Source organism: Cnephaeus nilssonii, assembly GCF_951640355.1.
Source record: "Cnephaeus nilssonii genome assembly, chromosome: X".
Taxonomy (NCBI): Eukaryota; Metazoa; Chordata; class Mammalia; order Chiroptera; family Vespertilionidae; genus Cnephaeus; species Cnephaeus nilssonii.
In genome coordinates this window covers 33,495,656-33,509,750 of record NC_137071.1, presented here as the reverse complement: position 1 = coordinate 33,509,750, position 14,095 = coordinate 33,495,656, and the positions used below count along the sequence as shown (strand labels likewise).

General features: G+C 44.7%; 2 pseudogenes across 2 annotated transcripts; one reads left to right on the top strand and one right to left on the bottom strand.

Annotated features, from left to right (window-relative positions):
• Window positions 1–2,764: 2,764 nt before the first annotated feature.
• Window positions 2,765–4,096, top strand: LOC307095279 (nuclear prelamin A recognition factor-like; annotated as a pseudogene). Its single transcript has one exon. The product of its transcript is annotated as a nuclear prelamin A recognition factor-like (transcript).
• Window positions 4,097–5,758: 1,662 nt separating this feature from the next.
• Window positions 5,759–8,603, bottom strand: LOC307095278 (PR domain zinc finger protein 4-like; annotated as a pseudogene). Its single transcript has 2 exons — window positions 7,597–8,603; window positions 5,759–6,636 (listed from the first exon to the last, which is right to left on the bottom strand). The product of its transcript is annotated as a PR domain zinc finger protein 4-like (transcript).
• Between the last annotated feature and the right edge of the window lie 5,492 nt (window positions 8,604–14,095).

Sequence of the window (14,095 nt, the reverse complement as noted above, 5' to 3'; positions counted from 1 at the left end):
AATGGACACAATCACTGGGGGGGGGGATGCGGGCATGTGACAGGGGTTAGGGGAGGCTGGGAGAAGGTCAATGGGGGGGGGAAGGAGATATATGTACTACTATCTGTAATACTTTAAACAATAAAATAAAATTTAAAAATAAATAAATAAATAAATAAATTCCATATATTTTGACATTTTTCAGCCCTCGAAAGTTAAATATAATGATCAGTAAAATGAGAAGATGAAAATAATTTTTAGGCTTTTAAAGATGTAATTAATTTCTGTCTAGAAGACACCAATTCAAAAAGTGATGGTTTTATTGTTCTATAGGACATTAGCCAGATTTTATCTAATTTAGCAGTTTTACCTCAGGCTTTCATCTTTGGAAATCACATTTGGAACAGCATTATCATCCTGCCAGTCCCTTCACTGAGTTAAACAGAACTTTTGCTTCTGCTATTATGTACTTGAATAAGAATTATGTATTTAACACATGCAAAATTTTGTTTTGACACAATAAAACAAAAAATCATTTGATTCTTCCCTGGAACACAGAAAAGCACAAACTTGAATCATTGGTGTGGCTTAGGCTAATTTTCCAAATATTGTTAATAAAATTTATGTAGGGATCTTCACAGAGCCAAGAATTCTCTCTTTCATTCCTACATATTCAGTATCTCCAAAGAGGAGGCTGTTATTCTGTGTTTTGTTTTTTAATACTCACTAGAGGATATTTTTTCACTGCTTTTTAGAGAGAGTGGACCAGAGGGAGAGGGAGAGGGAGAGGGAGAGGGAGAGGGAGAGGGAGAGGGAGAGGGAGAGGGAGAGGGAGAGGGAGAGGGAGAGGGAGAGGGAGAGGGAGAGGGAGAGGGAGAGGGAGATGGTCCGCCCTTGCCAGCAGTCCCGCCTCCACATGTGAGCTACAGAGGAAACACCTTTTCTGACCGCTCATTGGCTAAGCTCCCTGTATGCTACTCGCAGTGTTCTTGGTATCTTGCCTAATAAGAATCCAAGAAGTTGATTTAGGGTTTTTCCACCTCACTCCTGGAGGAAAAAATGAAGGTCCACTGCTGGAGGGGCTAAGAAATGTCATATCCTACTCTAGCCAGTTTGGCTCAGTGGATAGAGCCTCGGCCTGCCAACTGCAGGGTCCAGGTTCGATTCTGGTCAAAGGCATGTACCTAGGTTTCAGGCTCCTCCCTGGCTGGGGCCCACGTCAGGGCTCATGCAGGAGGCAACCAATTGAAGTGTCCCTCTCACATTGATGTTTCTCTCTGTCTTTCCCTCTCTCTTCCACGCTCTCCAAAAATCAATGGAAAAATATCCTCAGCTGAGAATTTAAAAAAAAGAAATAAAGACATGTCATATTCTATGAAGGAAACATCTTGAAAATGCCTAAAGAAAGTTGTCATGTTTTTCGTGCTGAAGAGCCTGGAGTTCATGTTGATGAAAACACCTTGGCAGCTGCGGTGGCCAGCAGTGGCAGCAGCAGTGGGGTGATAGGTGTGGTGCCTTCCCCAGTTCAGCCAGATTGCCTCCTGCAGAGGGAGGCCGCTACCTGAAGGCCTAAGCCATCAGTAGGATATCCCCTAAGGGCTCCCGGACTGTGAGAGGGGGCAGGGTGGGCTGAGGAACGCCCCCCAAGTGCACAAATTTCGTGCACCGGGCCTCTAGTATGAAATAAAATAAAAAAAAGAAGAAAGAAAAAAACCTTTGATCTGCTCTTTACAGAGCTTGCTAGATTTTGCTCCTATGTTGTTGAATCTTTCCCCTTGGTGTGTCAGTCCTGGACCTCCTAGGAGGTTTTCCTGTACAAGGCAATGTGTGTTGCTGTCCCCATGTGGCCTCTGAAGCAAGGTAGGGTCGAGCCTCAAGTATTCTGGTGAGCAAGGCCTCTAACCCAGAGGCTGGGTCTTTCTCAGGTCTCTCACTTTGAATGTCCTTGTTCTGAGTTACTCTGCCTTCCCCCATGTCACTGGGCATTGCAGGATGTCTGGGTCCCTCTCTGTCTCTTTTCCTGTCCCCTCTCTGCAGTCCCCAAACACAATAGTTTAAATCAGCTATTTTTCAATTGGCTTTTCAAGCTGAATGTTCTGCAGTTTGGCTGCAAATCTGGTCCAGTGCTGGGAGCAACTTGATGATGGAGCTTCCCTAGTATGCAGCCGTCTAGGAACTGAGCCTAACTATATATATAAAGAGCCAGGGTCCATAATGACTGAACAGATGACCAGTCCATTCCCTGGCCCTCAGGGTCCATTGATCAGGGGATGGCTAAGGGGGGAACCAGGATCCCTCAGGCTCCAATGAATCCATGGCAGCAGCGACTGGTGAGTAGGTGGAAGGCAGGCCACTTGGTCTGTCCCCCAGCCCGCTGGCTACCATTGATCAGGGGATGGTTAATAGGGAACTGGAGTGAGTGGCGCAGGGATTGGCGAGCAGCTGGGAGGCACGCTTCTTGATCCCTCCTCCTGGCCCTCAGACTCCAATCTATTGGTGGCGGAGGCAGGGCAGAACTGGGGACTGGCTTCCTTAGTAGTCCTGTAGGTTCAATCTCCAGAGGACAGGACAGGCACCACCAGACCAGCACCTCCAGCATGATCCAGACAGTGCTGCCGGCCTCCTGGAACTCGGCCTTGGGCACTGTGGCTGCTTCCCCTCCCTAGATGCTCCACAAGGAAGAAAGGATACCGTCAGCAGCACCAGGGGCAACCAGCGGTAACTCACTGCTCTCCCTGTGCTTCCTCCAGGTCACTGGAGCAGGCCCCAGCCCACCCTGTTCCAGATGAAGTGTGATCACTGCACACAGAAGGAATGTAGTAAAAAACCAAAATCCAATGACCAAGAGAATGCTGCAGTCAATGTCCAGAGTCCAACTCAGGAGAATGGAGAAAAGGGAGAATTCCATAAGTTAGCCGATGCGAAGATATTTCTGAGTGACTGCCTGGCGTGTGACAGTTGTGTGACCACAGAGGAAGGAGTCCAAGTTTATCAACAGAACACCAAGGACTTCTTCCGTTTTCTGAACATTAATAAGAAATGTGATACCGCACAGCACAAGGTGCTGGCAGTGTCCATGTGTCCTTAGTCTCTGCCTTATTTTGCGGCTAAATTCAGCCTCAGAGTCTCTGATGCATCCAGAAGGCTCTGCAGCTTTCTCAAAAGCCTTGAGCGCACTGTCTTTGACATGAAATAGCTGCAGACTTCAGCATCCTGGAGAGTCAGAAGGAATTTGTGCATCGGTACTGCCAGCACTGTGAGGAAGAGCCCCAGCTACCCATGCTGACCTCCGTCTGCCCCGGCTGGGTCCGATATGCAGAGTGTGTGCTGGGTCACCCCATTACCCCCACCTCTGCATGGCCAAGTCTCCCCAGCAGATCATAGGCTCCCTGGTGAAGGATTACTTCACCAGGCAGCAGAACCTGTCCCCAGACAAGATTTTCCACATCATTGTGGCCCCATGTTATGACAAGAAACTGGAGGCCCTTTGAGGAGATGTTCCCACAGCTTTACATAGTTCCCAGGGTGCTGACTGCGTGTTAACCTCAGGTGAAATTGTCCAGATAATGGAGCAAAGTGACCTTGTCTCGAATAACACTGCCGTGGACACTCTGTTTGGAGACATGAAGGAGAAGGAGGTGAGGCTCCATGAGGGTGCTAGCTCCGATGGGTACCTGGCACACATCTTCAGGCACATAGCCAAGGAGCTGTTCAATGAGAACATGGGGGTGCTCACCTACTGCACCCTGAGGAACAAAAACTTCCAGGAGGTCACCCTTGAAAGGGACGGAGAGGTTCTGCTACGCTTTGAGACTGCTTATGGCTGTCGGAACATCAGAAGTGGTCCTGAAGCTGTAGAGGAGCAAGTTCCCCTGCTACTTCGTGAAGGTCCTGGCCTGCGCCGGGGATGTCTAAGCAGCAGGGGCCAGGCTCAGGTGAGGACGGGCGTGCAGACAGGGCCCATGTGCAGGAGCTGTACCAGGTGTGGCTGGTGGGGGGGGGGGCAACTACCCCCGGGCCCAAGTGGCCCTGCACACCGCTTAGCATGGCCCAGGGAAGCCTGCCAAGACATCAAGTGGTAAAGGTCCAGCAGATGCACAGCCTGCAGACCGCCTGAAGAGGGGTGTCAGACACGTGAACGAAAGGCTTAGCATCTTTGTCATCGCTTTGGTTTTCAGAATTCCCTGCTCCCCATCTGTTGGCTCCCTCCCTCTGAGGGGCGCTGTCATTGTCACATGGGTGCAACTGGAATATTGTATCTCGAGAGGATTGCCCAATGTACGTATCCTTTTATCCGATGATGAAAAAATCCCGAAGAACAAGAATGGAGACAGACTACTGTCTTTTAGGCTTAAAAAACCCCAGAAGTGTCCTGAGAAGAGCTGAGACTTGGTTCTGTCCACACGCCTCAGAGAGATTGGATGAGGAAATGGCCCGGCTTGGCCCTGACTTTACCCACTTACATTACTCTTGAAGGTGTCTTTGCCACAATGTGAATAAGCTGCCACCCTTTGGAATAGGGGCTCATACTATTCCAAAGGGTATATGCATTCCCAACTTTTCTTGAAACAGATCTATGTTCTACAGCTGTGGCCACTGTCCTGAGACCAGGTCCTGTCGACCAGGTCTTGTTGCTGGGAATCAGGGGGCACTGGAGTGGAGGCCCTACCCACCCCCTCCCGCCCCGTGCCCTTTTACATTCAGGGATTGAGCTGAACTCACTGAATTCAGGGGGAGGCCTGGCAAGGGTGACAGGTGTCACAGATGGAAGGATGGAGAATGGAGAGGCAGACACCCTGCTCGGTCACACCCTGGGTGGGGTCAGGCAGATGAAGGCAAGCCAGCTCTCCCCACAATTGGGTGAGATAGCGTCCTCTGTGTTCATCTCTCACCCAGTGGGCCTGGCCACTCCCCTCAGCTCAGGGCAGCCCTCTGCGTTCCAAGACAGTGCACTCTGCCCTCACATGCTGCTCGCCCTAAGTGAGAAGGAAGAGAGCAGTTGGCCCACAGACAGACAACTACACAGAAAGATAGGGCTCACAGCTGGCGAGCGCAGTGGCAGTGGTGGGAACCTCTCCTGCCTCCATGGCAGCGCTAAGGAGCAGCAAGCTGAGTGGTAAGGAGCAGTAAGCAGGTGACTGGTAAGGAGTGTGGGGTCCCAGACTGCAAGAGGGATTTCCAACTGTTGGCTTAGGCCCGTTCCCTGTGGGGAATTAGCCTAAGCCGGTAGGCGGACATTCCCTGAGGGGTCCTGGACTGCGAGAGGGTGCAGGCCTGGCTGAGGGGGACCCCCCCCCCCCAAGTGCACCAAATTTCATGCACTGGGCCTCTAGTAACTGTATAATTTAAAAGTTTTAAAATATTTGCATAGTTGTGTCACCACTATATAATTTTAGTATGCATTTTTTCATCCCAAGTAGAAATGCCATATCATGTACCAAACAACCCCTCTAACCCTTTCTTCCTCCCCCAATCCATCAGAAGCACTAATAGTTTTGTTTCCATGGATTTGCCTATTCTGGACATATCACATAAATGAAATAATATACTATGTGATCTTTTTTTCACTTTATTTTTGATGCTATTATAAATGTCCCCATTTTACTCCCTTTTGCCACATTCCACCCAGCTCCCAGCTCCCCCTTCCCTCTGACCATCACCACACTGTGACTCCTTTCAATTATCTTAACATTTTCAATGTTCATCCATGGTACAATATGTCAGTATTTTATTTTTTATAACTCAATAATATTCTAATGTATGATTATCCCACATCTATTTATCCATTTATCTGTGTCTTGAGCTGGGTCTGCAAGATTCTGGGATCACTAAAAACCTTGCTACAGAGATCACACTTGTGGGGCTTCATACCTATGTGACCCTAGAAGTGAACATGAAGTTTGGAAAGAGAGATAAAAACTCCAGGGCACATTGAGCATTTCCACTTTCTTTCTTTGCTATGGGTGGGCCTAGGGCCCTGGTTAGGAAGATGGTTATGGATATAGCTAGTCAGGTGGACTTTGAATTCTGTATAAGAACTGCGCTCTTTGCTATAGTTACATCTTGGTGTTCAGGAACACCATTCTGCTGAACATAATCTTGGTTATAATAAAAAAGCAGTTCCCTTTCAGGAGGAATATCTTGTGAGGTGCAGAAATAAATTATTTCATCATGGGTATAAGCCACCAAATTCTGCTCTTCCTAGTTCCTGGCTTTGCACATAAACATTATCCAATTACATTCATTTTTTGTCAGTTGTAATGATTCAGACTTCTAGGACACCATTGTGGTATATCTTCCAAATATGTTTAACTATCTTGTCTGTCCATTCTGCTACTTTCATGGCGTTACTTTGATGGCCAATGAGAGGCCCAAAGCAAGTACACACAAGAATGGTTTCTCCAGTCCATAAAAAACTTTTGCTTCCACAATTGGCTGGTTGAGAACAAGGTGCTTTGGGGGAGAAAGCCTCACTCTGCTCTCTACTGGAGTGTCAAGAACAGAAGTCACTGGTCCATGATCAGGGCAATCTGAGGGATAGACTGAGTTGCAGAGTGTACACCAAATTATAAACAAGGTTGCCATATTTTCCTTGTCTGAATTGGAGTCTTCCATTTGCAGTGAAGGTGGTACAAAAGAAAGAGTGTTTGAAGATACATCTGTTACAGGATTCCAGGGCAGGAGGAATAGGGAAACTGACACAGAAAAGTTAAAACAAGGCCAAACAGTGTGGGCAATTTGCAGCCAGCTTGTAACTACCAAGCCATTATCTTCCCCAGCCAAGAACACAGAGAAAATGGTTTAAAAACCTTCCTAATGCTAGAATGAAGGAAGGGAGGGGAATTGGGAAAGGAAAAAAAAGACAGTTTTACTCCCTAAGCATAGAAGCCAGCAGTCTCAAGACTTGGCAAGACAAAGTTGCCAGGTGCTTCTCATGAATTCTGGGAAGGCCACAACAAAGAAAAAAGGTACCTTGAAAGTTAATCTATACCAAAATATTCAGCAAATAAATTTTGAAATCTATAGGCAGGAGTGTATATAATGCCTCCAACCCCCACCCAACCTGCTCTTCAGATTAGCTGAGAGCCCATCTGTGCTTCCTAAGCCAGATGTATAGGTTTGCTTGCTTTTCTTTTTCAAAAAAAGTGCATGCTTTAATAAATTGGCTTTTTTTTTTGCCTAGCCAGTGTGGCTCAGTGGATAGAGCGTCAGCCTGAGGACCAAAAGGGCCCCAGGTTCGATTCTGCTCAAGGGCACATACCTCAGTTGAAGATTTTTTTCTCAGATATATACCCAGAAGTGAAGATTCCTCCCCTGCCTGGGGTTTGGTCAGGGCGCGTGCAGGAGGCTACCAATCAATGTGTTTCTTTCACATCGATGTTTCTCTCTGTCTTTCACTCTCTCTTCCACTCTCTAAAAATCAATGGAAAAATATCCTCGGGTGAGGATTAAAAAGATAATAAAAATAAATTGGATTTTTACAATGCAGTCAAGGTCCCTCGTTTACTTCATTTATCTGAGAAGACAAGAATTGAGGTTGGGGATAGTCCTCTCCCACTGACTCAGGGGGCTGCTGGACAACACCTCTCTGGTGTCAGTGAGAGGTGCCTATAACACATCTACATGACCTGTTACCATAGCAACCCTCCTGAGTGATGGAGAAGACAGCCACAGGTTCTAGGCATAGGTCAACTGCATGTTGGGAAACAGATTCTAAAAAGGTAATGTTGTGTGAGGTAGAGACAGCCATGCTTACAGAGTTGGTACTCCTGGCCATGGTGTGAATGGAGTCACTGAGCGCACAGACATCCACTTGACCCGACTTGCAATGTGTTCTGTCTCCATGACCACAAGAAGTTCCAGGCCATTCCCATGAATGGGTATCATACCACCATGCCCTACACTGTCTGTAGCAAGGTTGTTGCTCATATAATCCACAGACAGAGGTTCACTTCTGGAGCCATTTGGGATCTGAGAATGCCCACCTGCAACACCATCCATTGTAAGCTCCTCTGCCATTCCATCTATAGAGATGGAGCTGATAACCCTAGAGATGTTCTCCATAGTGATTTTTGTGTCCAAGGCTACCTCATGGCCATCACTGGGATAAAGAGTTTGGGCACTGTGTATGTTCACAGAGCGAGAGTATATTGAAACAATGCCTTGTTCTAATCCAACATTGGACTGATAGGGATCTAGTGCTGAAGTGTTATTGGTGATAGATAATGCTGTATTAGCATCAACATTTAGAGTTGAGGTAGATGTACTGAGGAGGTGGTCTGTCAGCTAAATAAGATAAAATGCCAGGTAGAATGGTTCAGAAGTAACTGCTCTCCAGGTGGGAATAGGTGGTGGAGTTAAGGTGTAGTTTCTTTTCGGTAACCCACACATCACCCCTCTATCACCACACACATTGGGAGCATCAGAAACAAAGCAGATGGCAGAGAGCTCAGGGAGGGACCCAGGTTTGTAACTGCCACTTGCTGGCCTGGGGCAAGGATGGCATTGTGAGTGGGTGAGGCAGCAAAACCCAGGTGACTCCCTGAAACTGGCAAGGCACTGCTCACAGAGGATGACGTCAACCATTCTATCCTCACTGGTCTCGGGTTCATTTCATTCATCCTGTGATGTATCTGCTTGGGGCAAAGTACCAGAGAAAAGAGCACATGGGTGGCTGGGAATCAGCATCAGGTTTTGCTTTCCAGGGTCACATGCTACAGCATCTTGCTTGCAACCACTGCGCAAACACAGCCACTCATCCCCAGGCCACAACAGGCTTTCCAACTTCTCAGGGCCAGCAGCCATGCACCCCGTTGTGAGATGGGACATGCAGGGGGACACCCAGGGCTTTTTGAGAGGGGGCTGCCCAAACTCCAGGCCACATGGGGGCCTGGGGAGGCTTGCGCTCCTGCCATGCCACTTTGTTCCTCATCCAGGTTGAGATCGCCCTCGGGACTCTCTTGGCCCTCTAGACTCCCCTCTCTCCCCTCCCCCCACGCGTCAGGGTCCTTTCCTCTAAAGTTTCCTGCTTGGCCCAGCCCTCCGGTACCACAGTTTTCTGTTGTTGTTTTTTAACAACTAATTTGTTGATGGGCACTTAGGTGCTTTCATAACTTGGCTATTATAAATAATGCTGCAATGAACTTGTGGTGAAATTTTTATTTTGAATTAGTATGTTGGGTTTCTTCAGATATATACCCAGAAGTGGGATTCCTGAATAATAAGGTGGTTCCATTTAAAAATTTTGAAGAGCCTTCATACTGATTTCCATAGTAGCTGTACCAGACTGTATTGCCATCAAAAGTGCATTTTTAATTTGGACATTTACAGATGTGTGTTTCCTTCTAAGTACTGCTTTAATTTCATACATTTTGACAAGTTATGTTTCAGTTTTCATTTATCTCAAACTATTTTCTATTTTTTTGTTACTTTTCACAGTATGCTTTTTATTTTTATTTTTATTGTTGAAAGTATTGCAGATGTCCCTTTGTTTGCTTGTTTTTTTCTCATCGACTGCCTCTACCCCTTGCCTGCCCCTGGCAGGCTCTCACCACTCTATTGTCTGTGTCATGGATTATCCACATAATTGTTGAGTTTTTCTTCTATCCTTTTCAGAGATCTTATGACCATTGCTCTGAATTCTTTCTATGTCATATTGCTTGCCTCCATTTAGTTTATTTCCTTTTCTGGTGATTCCTTCTTTCTTTGTATATGCGGGCTGTTCCTTTGCCTCACCATGATCTCTCCTCTCAGGATGTCTGGTTATGTAGCTGTCTCTCTCCTGCATTGACTTTCTCTACATGATATCTGACCTTTCCATCTTCAGATTGCCTCACCAGCTGTAATTTAATTTGCCAGTTCCGGGTGGGTGTTGTTCGATTCAGCTGTTCCTTCTATCTGCTCTGTAAGAAGGTGCAGTGTCCATCCACATATTCGGCACTGCTTTGTCTCTCCCTGGACAGACTTTTTAGGTACCTGTGGTCAGGGAGGGGAGTCCTGGTGTTTGTGGGTTCACAGCTGAGCTAGCTGGTCCCTGGGCATTGTGGTTGTAATGTCCCAGGAGGTTTCTGAGGTGTCCCCTGTTGAAGGTAAGGCTGGACTTCCAATCACTGTCGGTCTCCCTATCACAACCGGTCTCCCCTTCAAGATGGCATGGTCTCTGCGGCAGAGCCAGCCACTCCAGGAGAGATTTCAGCAGCAGTAGAGGCTGCTCAGACAGGAGAGCCAGGTCTGCCAGTCCCCAACAGTCCCTTAAAATATAGTTGTCCCTCACTCACAAATACAGACACTCCCCACATGTCAACACACTCTCCTTTCGTTCTCTCACTCACACACTATCTTGCAGCCTACCATCCCGTCAGCAGCCATCTTGGATCCTCCTGGATTCTTTTTTTGTAATTACAGTAACTGACTTAAATTCTTTGCCTAGTAAATCCTATATGTGGGCCATCTAAGGGACAAATTCCATTGATTGTTTTTTACTTGTATATGAACCATAATTTCCTGTTTCTTATCATGTGTTATATTTTTAATAACTGGACATTTTAAATAATATAGTGTGGTAACTCTGATGAACATATTTTCTCCTTCTCCCTAGGGTTTGTTGTTGGTCATGTTAATTTTCATTGATGCTCCTGTGTGTTTGTTTAGTGAATTTTCTGGACTGATTTTGTAAAGTCTGTATTCTTTGTTGTGTACTATCAGTAATGTTTCTACCCAATTAATTTAGTTGTCAGTTGATGATTGATGGTGATTTCCTTATATATATTTGAACTATTAAATCTCCCATCCTTTGAGAGTGGATCTCTGTGTTTCTTGGGTCATTCCTTCAGTATTCAAGCAAGCAGTTTACATTTCTGCCTTCAACTTCACTTTCTGCTTACAGAGGCTCAGCATTAGCCAAATATAGGAAGTTAGAGCCTTCTCAGATATTTCCTGAACATGAATACCATGAACACAACACTGGACATGTGTGTGGTGTTTTAGATTCCCAGGAATATGTTGAAGCTTAAAGTCTGTTATGGATATTTTATTCTTCAGTCTTTCCTTTTAAATTTCTGCTGTGTTGTTAATGTCACTGGTATTGGTTTTTTTTTTTTTTTAACATATTTTATTGATTTTTTACAGAGAGGAAGGGAGAAGGAGAGAGAGTTAGAAACATCGATGAGAGAGAAACATCAATCAGCTGCCTCCTGCACACCCCCTACTGGTGATGTGCCCGCAACCAAGGCACATGACCTTGACTGGAATCAAACCTGGGACCCTTGAGTCCGCAGGCCAATGCTCCATTTACTCAGCCAAACTGGTCAGGGCTGGTATTGTGATCTTAGATATTTGGAAGGTTAAAGAATTGCTGCTGAAACCCTGGGGAGAAGGAGAAAATGTTATCATCAGAGTTTCCACACTATAATATATAAAATGTCCAGTTATTTAAAATATGGCACATGAAAAGAAACAGGAAATTATGGTCCATATACAAGTAAGAAAACAATCAATGGAATTTGTCCCTGAGGTGGCCCACATATAACCTTTTAAAGATATTTTTAGCAAATGCTCTATGAAATAGGCTTTTGCTACAGAAAGAGCTCTGAGTCAGGACAGATTAAAATCAGCTCTGAGAGTAGAGCATTTTAGGGAGATGCTTTATATCTCAAAAAATAGCAATTATCTAGGAATTACACTTTTGAGGAACTCCCAATGTCTTCTGATCACTCAGTGATCTTCTAGGCTGCTGTTGGTTTTCAAGGATATCTCTGTGTCATGAGGGAGGGAAAGTTGGGACTAGGGTAAGATAATTATTGTTTGCAATCTCACTGTTCATAACAAGGGTTAGAGGTGTTTCTGAAATAATATTTTGTAATTGTTGCAAGATTTTGTTTATCTTCAAAAGTTCTGAAAAAAATAATTTTGACCAATATTTTGCTTTTATGTAGTAGTTTTCTGAAGGTCCTTACTCTGCCATTACATAAGTGATTCTCATTGGTAACTTTTAAATTACAAAATCAATTTCCTGGTAGGTATAAAATTATTTCTGCTATCTATTTCAACTTAGTTTAGCTTTTATATTTCATGGGGGTTTGAGGTGTTGGTCCATTTATTTTAAATTGCTACACTTATGAGCATAACATTGATTGTAATATTCCATTGCTATCATTTTAATGGTTGTAGAATATATAGTGAAATTTCCTTTTTTATTTCAAATATTGGTGATTTGTATCTTTTATGTTTTTATTTTTGCCACTCATTCTAGAAGATTATACTTTTTTGTTTTGTTTTGTTTTTAAAAACAGAACAATAAGATTTGTTTTTGTTGTTTTTCTTTGATATTAAAAACTCCCTATTTAATAATATTCACTCTTATCTCTATTTTTCTTCCTTGTGTATAGTTTGGGTTTATTTTGTTCCTTTTCTAGTTTTTTAAAAAATATATGTATATTTTTTTTTATTTCAGAGAGGAAGAGATGGGGAGAGAGAGATAGAAACATCAATGATGAGAGAGAATCATTGACTAACTTCCTCCAGCACACCCCACACTGGGGATCGAGCCTGCAACCCCAGGTATGTGTTCTGACTGGGAATTGAACCATGACCTCTGGGTTCATAGGTCGACATTCAACCACTGAGCCATGCTGGCTGGGACTTTTCTAGTTTTTTAATGTTGCATTTACATTACTAATTTGAGAACTTACCTGATTTCTAATGTAAATAATGCTATAAATTTACTTTTCTGCACTGGTTTAGTTGTATTCCACAGCCTATATAATAAAGAGGTAATATGCAAATTGACCCTCATGCCCTCACATCACAAGATGGCCACCCCCACATCATCACAAGATGGCTGCCCCCACATTGTTACAAGATGGACAGCAGGGGAGGGCAGTTGGGGGGACCAGGCCTGCAGGGGTGGGCAGTTGGGGGCGACCAGGCCTGCAAGGGAGGGCAGTTGGGGGTGATTAGGCTGGCAGGGAAGCAGTTAGGTGTCAAACAGGCCGGCAAGGGAGCAGTTAGGGGGCTATCAGGATGGCAGGCAGAGTGGTTAGAGGAAATCAGGCAGCCAGGCAGTCTAGTGGTTAGGATCCAGCAGTCCCAGATTGTGAGAGGAATGTCCAACTGCCAGTTTGGACATACCCTGAGGGGTCCCAGATTGGAGAGGGTGGGCTGAGGGACACCCCCACTCAGTGCATGAATTTCGTGTACTGGGCCTCTAGTATTTTAATAAAGGTTGTCCATATGGAAAATAATACATTGATTAACAAATAATAATGTCAGTATAAACTCTGTTTCACATATAACTATAAATCTACTTTTGCCCTGCCCTGTACTGAAAATTTATTTTCACTCAATTCTCTCTATTTTTTCTTTACTTTGAGATTTCCTCTTTGTCTCTTGGATTGAAAAACAAGGATGTATGGTATGTCACTCTGTAGGTGATCTAACAAATCAATTTCTAAAAATCATTTCCAGAACACATTTGTGATATTTTTCACCAAAGTTCTTTTATAAGACATGTGATTTTCTTTTTTTTAATATATTTTATTGATTTTTTACAGAGAGGAAGAGAGAGGGATAGAGAGTTAGAAACATCGGTGAGAGAGAAACATCGATCAGCTGTCTTCTGCACACCCCCTACTGGGGACGTGCCCGCAACCAAGGTACATGCCCTTGACTGGAATCGAACCTGGGACCCTTGAGTCCGCAGGCCAACGCTCTATCCACTGACCCAAACCGGTTTCGGCAAGACATGTGATTTTCTAACTCAACTTTATCATACCAGCACATGTTAATGTTGTATACATAAATCTATAAATAACCAGTAAATCTTTTCAGAATGTAGTGTATGCTTCCTGTTGGTCAAGCGAGGTACATTTTTCTACCATTTCTCTTTCTTGCAATATCAATGTCTCATACAAAGACCAATGGCCAAATTGCTTTTGGCTGCTATCTGCTCCCCTTGCATTCTTAGAAGTTTCTGCTCACCTTCCACCTATCAAGGCCTTTGTCTATTGTTGTCAAGACAAGTTGGTGTCTCATGTACTGTAATCAGGACGCAGTCTTCATCCCAGGTCCCTGAGTATGTGAGACTTGGTGGCTAGGGACCACCATTCTTGTTCAACCC